Below are 8,133 nucleotides of genomic sequence, written 5' to 3' on the forward strand. Positions count from 1 at the left end.
CAGAAGAAGTAACTGCCCCTTTTCTTTAAGAAGCATCATCTCATCCAGGCTTCTTAGAGAAATAAAACATAATTATGAACAGAAATAAAATAAAAGAAGTCAGAAATACCCTAGTTACAGGACACTAAAGTCTTGGCTTGTGATTCCTATAAATCTTGATTACTCCTGGAAGAAACTTAATCTGAGCTATTAGAAACAGAGACAAGAAAACTCGTAAAAAGTGAGAGACAAAGACTTCTAAATGAATAGCATTAAATGAACCTTCTTTAAATGCTTTAAAAACCCAAAGAAACCAAAAGGCGCATTTACACTTTGATGCTGTGATGTTGGCAAAGCAAAGATCCAGTTCATAGGCTAAGGCAATGCACTCTGCAGATGGCAAAGGCAAACCTCCATCCCAGTTCATACTCTTGCAGCTGGTATCCCAAGTTTTCTATCCTGCATTGGTCTCGCTTCCTTTCATTTAACAGCCAGACTGTTATTTATTTTCCCTTTTAACAAATGGGGCTTTTGTTCATCTCCTTCCTTCAAGCAGCCCCTTTGGTAATCTTTGTTTGTTCCTGAACTTAGGACCAAGTTGCTGAATCATCTCTGACATAAAACACAGTGAGCATGCAAAGCAAAGACTACTGAGTAGAGTGTGATAGTGCTAATCCACTCGCATTTGTTCCTGAGAGGAAAATGCAGCTTGCCACTGTAACAAGAGGCAGCAGAGCACAGTCAGAGGAATTGTACCAGGGGCTGCATCACAAAGAAATGGTACCATAAACTTATTTGCTGTGATCCTTTGTGGGCATGGTCAGAATTGGAGGGTGGGTGTTCTTTTTCCACTATCTTGTGTTAACTCTTGGAAAAGGGAGCAGCTGCCTCTTACATGCAGAGCAGCCTGGTGACAGTGCACGGGAACAGATGGCAGAGCAAGTGTCTCTTTCTTTGCATTTAGGCAGTCCCCTTCTCTCCTCCTGCTTCTCACAAACAGCCTCAGTGAATTTTCTTCATGCTATAAAGATACTAAACCTTTTCTTTTTCACTCCAGGAAACAATCACCCTTGCTCTTTGAGAAGTAAAAAGAAGAAAGAGGGGGAAATCTAAAGTGCTAATTCTGTGTCCCCCCAACCCCTTGCCCCTTTCACAGGTCAGTCAACTGAAAAAAGAGATGAGCATTAAGACTGCATTTTTTTTCTGCTCCTGTGGGTTGACAGATAGACAATCTTAACAGCATTTGGTATTTGCCTTGCTGTACAGAGAAGCCATGGGATAGATTTCAAACTGGGGAAGAATTAGTGTAGCCGTTCCTTGATTTCTGCATCAGTGCCAGAGGTTTTTCCTTTTGTATCAATAATCTGAAAACAATGCTTAGTTTATAGATATAAATATGGATCGTTTATACAGATACAAGCAAAACATCTGCACAGCATATATTAGCTAGTGACTATTGTCTGTGAAGTATTGCTTGATGAGGAAAAACCATACATGTTTTCACGTAGTTTCCCTGTGATTTAGACAAACTGAGTTATTGAAAATTGTGCAATGACTCGCACTTGTATATACAAATTAATTTGGAGGTCATATGGACACTTTTGAACTCATTGTTTTGGCAAACTCCACTGGGACCAAACTAACATGGCTAGGTGCTCTGTTCTTTTCTAAGAGGCGTCCACCCGGCCGTTCAGAGTCTGCTGCTGACAAGAGTGCCTGGAGCAACTAGACTTGGACGGGAGATGCTGGTGGTAGGTCACCATACTGAGACTGATTCATTCAGACTGTCTGCAGGCTCACTTAGTGCCACTGAGTTGGCTGCACTTTCTTTACCTTTGCAGTTGTGAAGGCTAGAGATGTATGTATTTTTTAAAAGGCAATTTCAGATTCTGACATAATTCCAAGACCTCTGGGACTTCAGACACTCTGTAGAGACAGTAATGCCTAGGCTTCGATCCATGCTTGCTGTCAGGCCCCTATTCCTGCAATTACAGATGATCCTGTAACTCTTACTGTCCCACTTTTGGAAAGAATCAAACAGCAACCTAATGCAAAACTCAAAATCCAAATATATACGGAAGCAAACCAGAGGGTCATTTATTTCTGTACCTGGTGAATATTCCATTTCCTGAAAAGAAAATATTAATTGCAACTCTCAATATGCCATGTGTTAATTTAATATAGATATTTTTCAGTGCTCTGAAAGATCAGAACATGAGCTAGATGTTTGCATGGAGAAGCACTTGAACATATTTGTTGATTAAATACTCCTACGAGTTAAGACTTTATTTCAAGGTCTTTAGAAATTGTTTCCTGATCATCTTTTGTAAACAAGCATTCTTTACGTGTTCCATTAATAGGTGTTTTGTATTGCTGCAGATGAATCTGAAGAGACTGGACCCTGGGAGACACTCTTTGTTATGTGGTAGTTTCTTCAGGGCTTTGTAGAATGTCACTTTGAAAATGTAACATGATGGAAATCGGTGAGCTGTGCTCTCTCATGCAATAGAGTTTACATAAACATTGAAATGTTGTTTCTGGTTGATATAGCCTTTAACTTCTATGAACACTGTCCTCAAGCTACTATTTTTAAAATGCAGGAAAACACAAAATATTTTGCCTGCGTACTCTGTGTTGTGAAATCATATAAAGTTTTTAATTCAGTTGTACATTAATTAAGTTGGCATTGAAGTGGCAAAAAACAAAACCACGCTAAAAAACCTCAGGCCACAAGGCCAAGACAGATAAAATCATAAGTACCAATAAAATGTTATAGCTCTGTCACTGTTCATTGAACACGCAGCTAAGTTTGGGGGTGGGTGGTGGGTGGGTGGGTTGGTTGGTTGGTTTGTTGTGGGGGTTTAGTTTTTTTGTTTTGGTTTTTTTGGTTTGGTTTTTTTATTTGCTGGGTTTTTTTTTAAGTATGAATGTTTTCTACCTGTCAAAATAAGCTGTAGACTTTAGTGAACCCACAGTCCAGGGGTTTAGGTACAGGTGTACTTGCACAAGAAGTCCCAATAGCTTTCACTAAAAGTATAAAGTGTAGACTGAGGTAGATAAAGGAACTATAGAACATTATTTTTTTAAAAGCTGAAAATGATTAGATCTGTATTCTTCTGTAACTTGTTCCTGAAAGGGTGGGTAGTACAAGGTGGGTAATGCAACTGCTCCTGATGCAGACTTCAGCTCTGTGAACTTTTGTGCAACTTCACTGCCTTCTCGGACTCTGGATTATATTAAAGAACAGAAATAATTACACTGAGGGGCCTGTCCTGCATTCCTAACATAAGCAAGATGCTTATTGGATTTGCAGTCTAGGTCTGTCTTTTGTTTAGTAAAAGCTTTGAAGCCTTTTGAACAAGGACCAAGTCAAGATCTTTGAGTGAGACCTAAGCAGTGTTCTGCATAAATAAGAAATACACTCCACATACACGGAGCATAATTATTTACATTTGTTCTGTGAATTCTTTGTAATCTGTGTTCTTTTGACATGCACAGATTTCATAAGCGTGAACTGACTTTTGAGATGGCAAGAAACACAGCACTTCATGCAGAGAAGTTGCTTTGTATATGTAAAATATGAGTGATGGGCTTGATAGTGTGTGTGTATTCACCGCTGTCCTCTACTGGCTGTATGTAGAACTGTGCAGCTCTGTGTTCAGGAACACTGGGCAAAGGCAGAAAAATTTGCTGTGCCACTCACTCAAATTTGAAAACTAGTCCTGAGTCAACCATGGTTACAGCTGTTTTGCATTCATCTTCCCATAACGTTAAAACAAAATAAATTTTTTTTTGGTTTGGTTTTTAAGAGTGAGCTAATATCTTTTTCTATGCTAGCTGACACAGTTAGAAGAAAAAAGACAAAATTTCAGGCACTGAAGCCCTACATCGTGTCTGACAAAGAAGCTGAAACATGCAAGTAAAGCAAACATTAAAAGCAGGTAGCCTGAGTTTAACATAATTGCTAATTGATTGGCTTCCTCAGAGAAAAGAGAGCTGATACCTCCAGGTAACAGGGCTACAGTGGCACATATGCGAGGTACCAGTTACCTGTGAAACTAAGAAAGAGTTTCTGTAGCTCCAAAACGCTCTCCAGAGTACTAAGAAAAATTAGATGTTGAAATCAGGCCATTTAAACCTGTATTTTTATGTCTCAGGTTGATACATAGCAGTTTTGGGGCATTAGGCTTTCATTTTGGTGTGGTTGTCTGGTCCCTTAGTTCTGTGTTAGCCAGCAGGAATATGCACAACTATTTCCCTTATAACACTTTCCTCTAATGAATGTTAGTTACCTCTTGCTACATTATACTTCTCTTAATTATAGAATGGGATAAAGGCTTTTCATTCATTGCAGCCTAAGCATATTACGTAGTTCAGTGTCTTGTCACAAGGAATTTTCTAGAGATTTGAAGAGGAAAACAGATAAAATTTCCCTTTTTCACTGATCAGCTCTAAGCACTTCTATATCTGAAGAAGCTGGTTTTGTGTCCCTAGCAAGGAAGTGAAAAGGGAAGCCAACCTTTTTATTTAGCTCAGGAGCACAAAGTTTATCGCAGCAGTATTTGCTCCAACTGTGCTCAGAAAGGCTGTATGTATGCACAGCAGCATTTGGAAAAATGGCTGCTTGGAGACATAAATCTCCCCTGAGACCTCACTATGGTGTGTAGCTTTGATTTCTTTCCTAATGCAATAAAATGTTGTGTGCCTTAATACTGCCTCAAGTTCAAGCAGCTTCTTGCTATATTTTCCAGGGTGGAGGAGGGGAAGAAATATAGTTGGGAAGAATGTTGCTTCAGAAATGTAGTCTTGTTTATCTGACACTTTTACATGTTCATTTCAGTGGCAGAGCTGGAGGTCGTTGAGGACCACTGACAGGAGCGTTCCAGCCTGGCACAGGGCATCCTGCAGCTGAGCTGCTTCCATGGGGCAAAATGGAGGCATGTCTTCCTAGCAGTGCGCGGAAACCTCAGCGAAGCAGCAGTCTGGTTCTCATGGTAACCAGGATTTCCATATACTGCAGGGGTACACACAGTCTGACATCACTTTGCTGCAGGGAGGATTTCTGTGCATACTCAAGGACTAAATTAAGCCCTCTGTAAAAGGAGAATGTGTGTCCATTTTCATGTCTGTAAGTGTATGGCTTTCCCTATGTGAAAGGAAGATGAAAAGTGAGAGAAAAAGAGGTTGCAAAATTTTATTTCTCTAAGCAGAAATAACCCTGACACAACCATCTTCTCATTTTTAGTTTGCACCTCATTTTAAAAAGCAATAATATCTTGCACAGCTGGGAGGAAAGAAGATGCTAGCAGCTTCTTTAGGTCTAGAGAAAATGTGCTTTGGTAATCAGAACACAGGGAAAGCGATTTACTGAACGTTAGGAGGTCCTTTTTGCTGCAACAACATATATACAGATTTTAGCAGGGAAAGACTGTAATGAAGATGTGATATTCATCATGCATGGCACAGTGACATCTGGTGTAAGACGTGCTGTGCTGTGTGCTGCAGTTCCCAGCTAGGAAGATAATCCATGTGCTTTGGTGTTATCAGACTCTGCCATGGAGCCCAGTGAGAGGTCTCCTTGCCCCTCATTTAAGATGAGCCATACTTATTGTAATATCTTCCAGGGCCCCACGTTACTCAATTCTGTATATATATTCTGTCATGGGGAATTATGATACAAGAAAACCTGACTTGAGATCTCCATATTCCCATTGTTCTGTTAAGGAGATTGGTGCTCCCTGAGTGTGAAAGGTCTACAGTTGCTTGTAGATCATTTATAATAGGCCTGTATATGGACCTAAAAAAGCTTAAAATTGCCTGGAGGTTTGGCTGGAGGTTGAAGACATTTAGCATACTGAGGGACCTGTTGGTTTTTTTGGTTTTGTGGGGGTTTTTTTTGTTGTTTGGTTTGTTTTGTTTTTTTTAATTTTCTTTTTGGCAGTAACACCAATTCTGAACTGAAAACACTTCTCATACAGCTATTTTGGCTTGTATTGATCTAAATCATTTTGAAGCCTTCCATTTGCAGAGCTTTAATATGGGCTTTTGTGAGCTCTGATATATGGAGATCCTGCAGTGCCCAGGCAGACACCAGTTATAAAGCTGCAGTTCTTCCCTTTCCCTCATTACAAACCCTCATCTTTCTAAATGAAGTTCAGTGCAGCACTGCATAGGTTTGGTATCCACACTGCTGTCTCAACTATATGATAAAAAGGCCTTTGATTTGTTTGACTTTTGAACAGGGTTTTACTTTGCAATGTGTTTTGTGAAGCACCAAATATATTCCCAGATGATCACAAATTAAGTGACGATGTTAAATAAACATCAGTATATTTCTTCTGAATCTAGTGTACCATTAAGTGATACAGAGCTTTCAACAAATTGCTGCTTTTGCATGTTCTAGTAAACAGATTTTACTCTTCTTCTGAATTATGCTTCCTTTCTTTCTCCTTGGTTATGAATCAAAATTTTATTACATTACTGAAGTTAAATGTGCGATGTATAATCAGAAATCTAATGATAAATGTCTTTTCCTTGTCACCTACATGTGGGGATGAAAAGAAAGAGAAGAGGTAAAAATGAGAAGAAATAAAAGCCAGACCTTGGTACTTTAACTGCTATATCCTCCAGTGAATTGTTTTCTTGCCGGCAGCTTCTGGTAAATGTGGAAAACAAAATTGGTGGTTATGTAATGCCTTGAGAGGAAAAAGAGCCTGCTTTGAACTGACAACAGCCTTGACAGCTCGAATGCTGAAGCTAGAAATATCTCGTCAGAAATACCACCCTTAACATGGCAGAGCCCTACTGGAGTCCTTCACTCTTTGAAGGAAAGGCAGGCCGGCACCTTTGCATGCAGCTGTACTGCAACAGCGCAGGGCCACCGGCAATGGTTAATGACAAATAATACCTGAGCTCTGCTTTGGTATCAGTAGGTGCTGCTTGCTCACTGTCCCTTCTGCACCCCTGAGAGGGAGGTGATTTTTCTGGCCTTCACAGTGGAATATGGTGCAACCACTGTGACAATGAAATCAAAGTGATGGCTTCTTTAAGAACCTTAACTGTATTGCTTGGCACCAGAAGTCCTTTGCTTCCTTTTTTTTCCAGATTAATTCAGATAGGCATTCATAATTAATTATAATTTTCTATTTGATTATATAACTATAATGAAAATATTTATCGCACAAGTAGGAAGAGACTTGCCTAGGCTGACTGTGACATATCTCTCTCCACCCTTCCCCGCATTTTTTTTATTAGTATGGGCCATAATGTAGTATTTTTTATTTATTCACATGTAATAATGCAGTACAAGGGCGCATGTTATTTATTCTGGTGTAATCATAAATTAATTTCTAGGTCACACAGGTAGAACTTGCAGGGATGTGAAGAATCTGCAGGCATTGGCAATAACCTGTAGATGGCATTAGCCTATGAACACGGCGAACAGATGTGATGTCTAGTGAGTTAAAAGAGACTGCAAGAGAGAAACAGAGGGAAAAGAAATTAAAAACAAAAGAGAAGGTCTCATTGCTTCATTAAAAGAGGAAATTTGTGAGAAGGAATCATAAAAGTGCTCCCTTCTGTTTTGTTTTTTTTTTTTTTTATCTTTCTTGTGCTTAAACATCCCAGACTGACCAAAGTCCTTGGCTGAGTGCACTGCCCAGTCCCTGACACCCCCTCTGGCATGTTGTAGCACCCAGGTAATGAATGCATCCATAATGGTTCTGCAAAAGAAGCCCAGACAGGCGATGCCCCATATAGTGCTCCATCACGCTCCACACAAGCCAGTGTTGGGATTTTGCATGCCTGGAACAACCAATTCCACCGAGGCACATCCTGACAGATTCAGTGCTTGCCACCTTAGGTGCCATGGCCCTCTGCAGGCTTCCCTTCCCACAGCCGAAGATAGGAGTAGAGATCTCCAGCTCTGGGAGGCTGAAAGAAATTAAAATATCCAACATGTGCAGTGCATGTGACAGTGAGCCTCTTGTCACCACGGCCAGGACATCAGCCTGACAAGGACTTCCACTAGCCAAGGCCATGTCACTGGCCTGGCTATGAATACTGCCAAACAGCAGTCCGAGGGGCAGCCTGCCAGCTCCTTCCTTGACACTACCTGCTCTTCTGCCGCAGGCAGGGTGGGCAGTGTTGGGGGCA

General features: G+C 40.5%; 1 long non-coding RNA gene across 2 annotated transcripts; it reads left to right on the forward strand.

The window, feature by feature from the left end:
• Positions 1 to 1,038: 1,038 nt before the first annotated feature.
• LOC121085834 lies at positions 1,039 to 6,400 on the forward strand. 2 transcript variants are annotated; one of them, XR_005827205.1, is made up of 4 exons: positions 1,039 to 1,135; positions 1,652 to 1,730; positions 2,340 to 2,462; positions 4,820 to 6,400. It is a non-coding gene; the product is annotated as an uncharacterized LOC121085834 (long non-coding RNA). The 2 variants fall into 2 exon arrangements; XR_005827204.1 differs by lacking the exon at positions 4,820 to 6,400 and having other exon boundaries at positions 2,340 to 2,735.
• Positions 6,401 to 8,133: the final 1,733 nt, after the last annotated feature.

Source organism: Falco naumanni, chromosome 3 (genome assembly GCF_017639655.2).
Source record: "Falco naumanni isolate bFalNau1 chromosome 3, bFalNau1.pat, whole genome shotgun sequence".
Lineage (NCBI taxonomy): Eukaryota > Metazoa > Chordata > Aves > Falconiformes > Falconidae > Falco > Falco naumanni.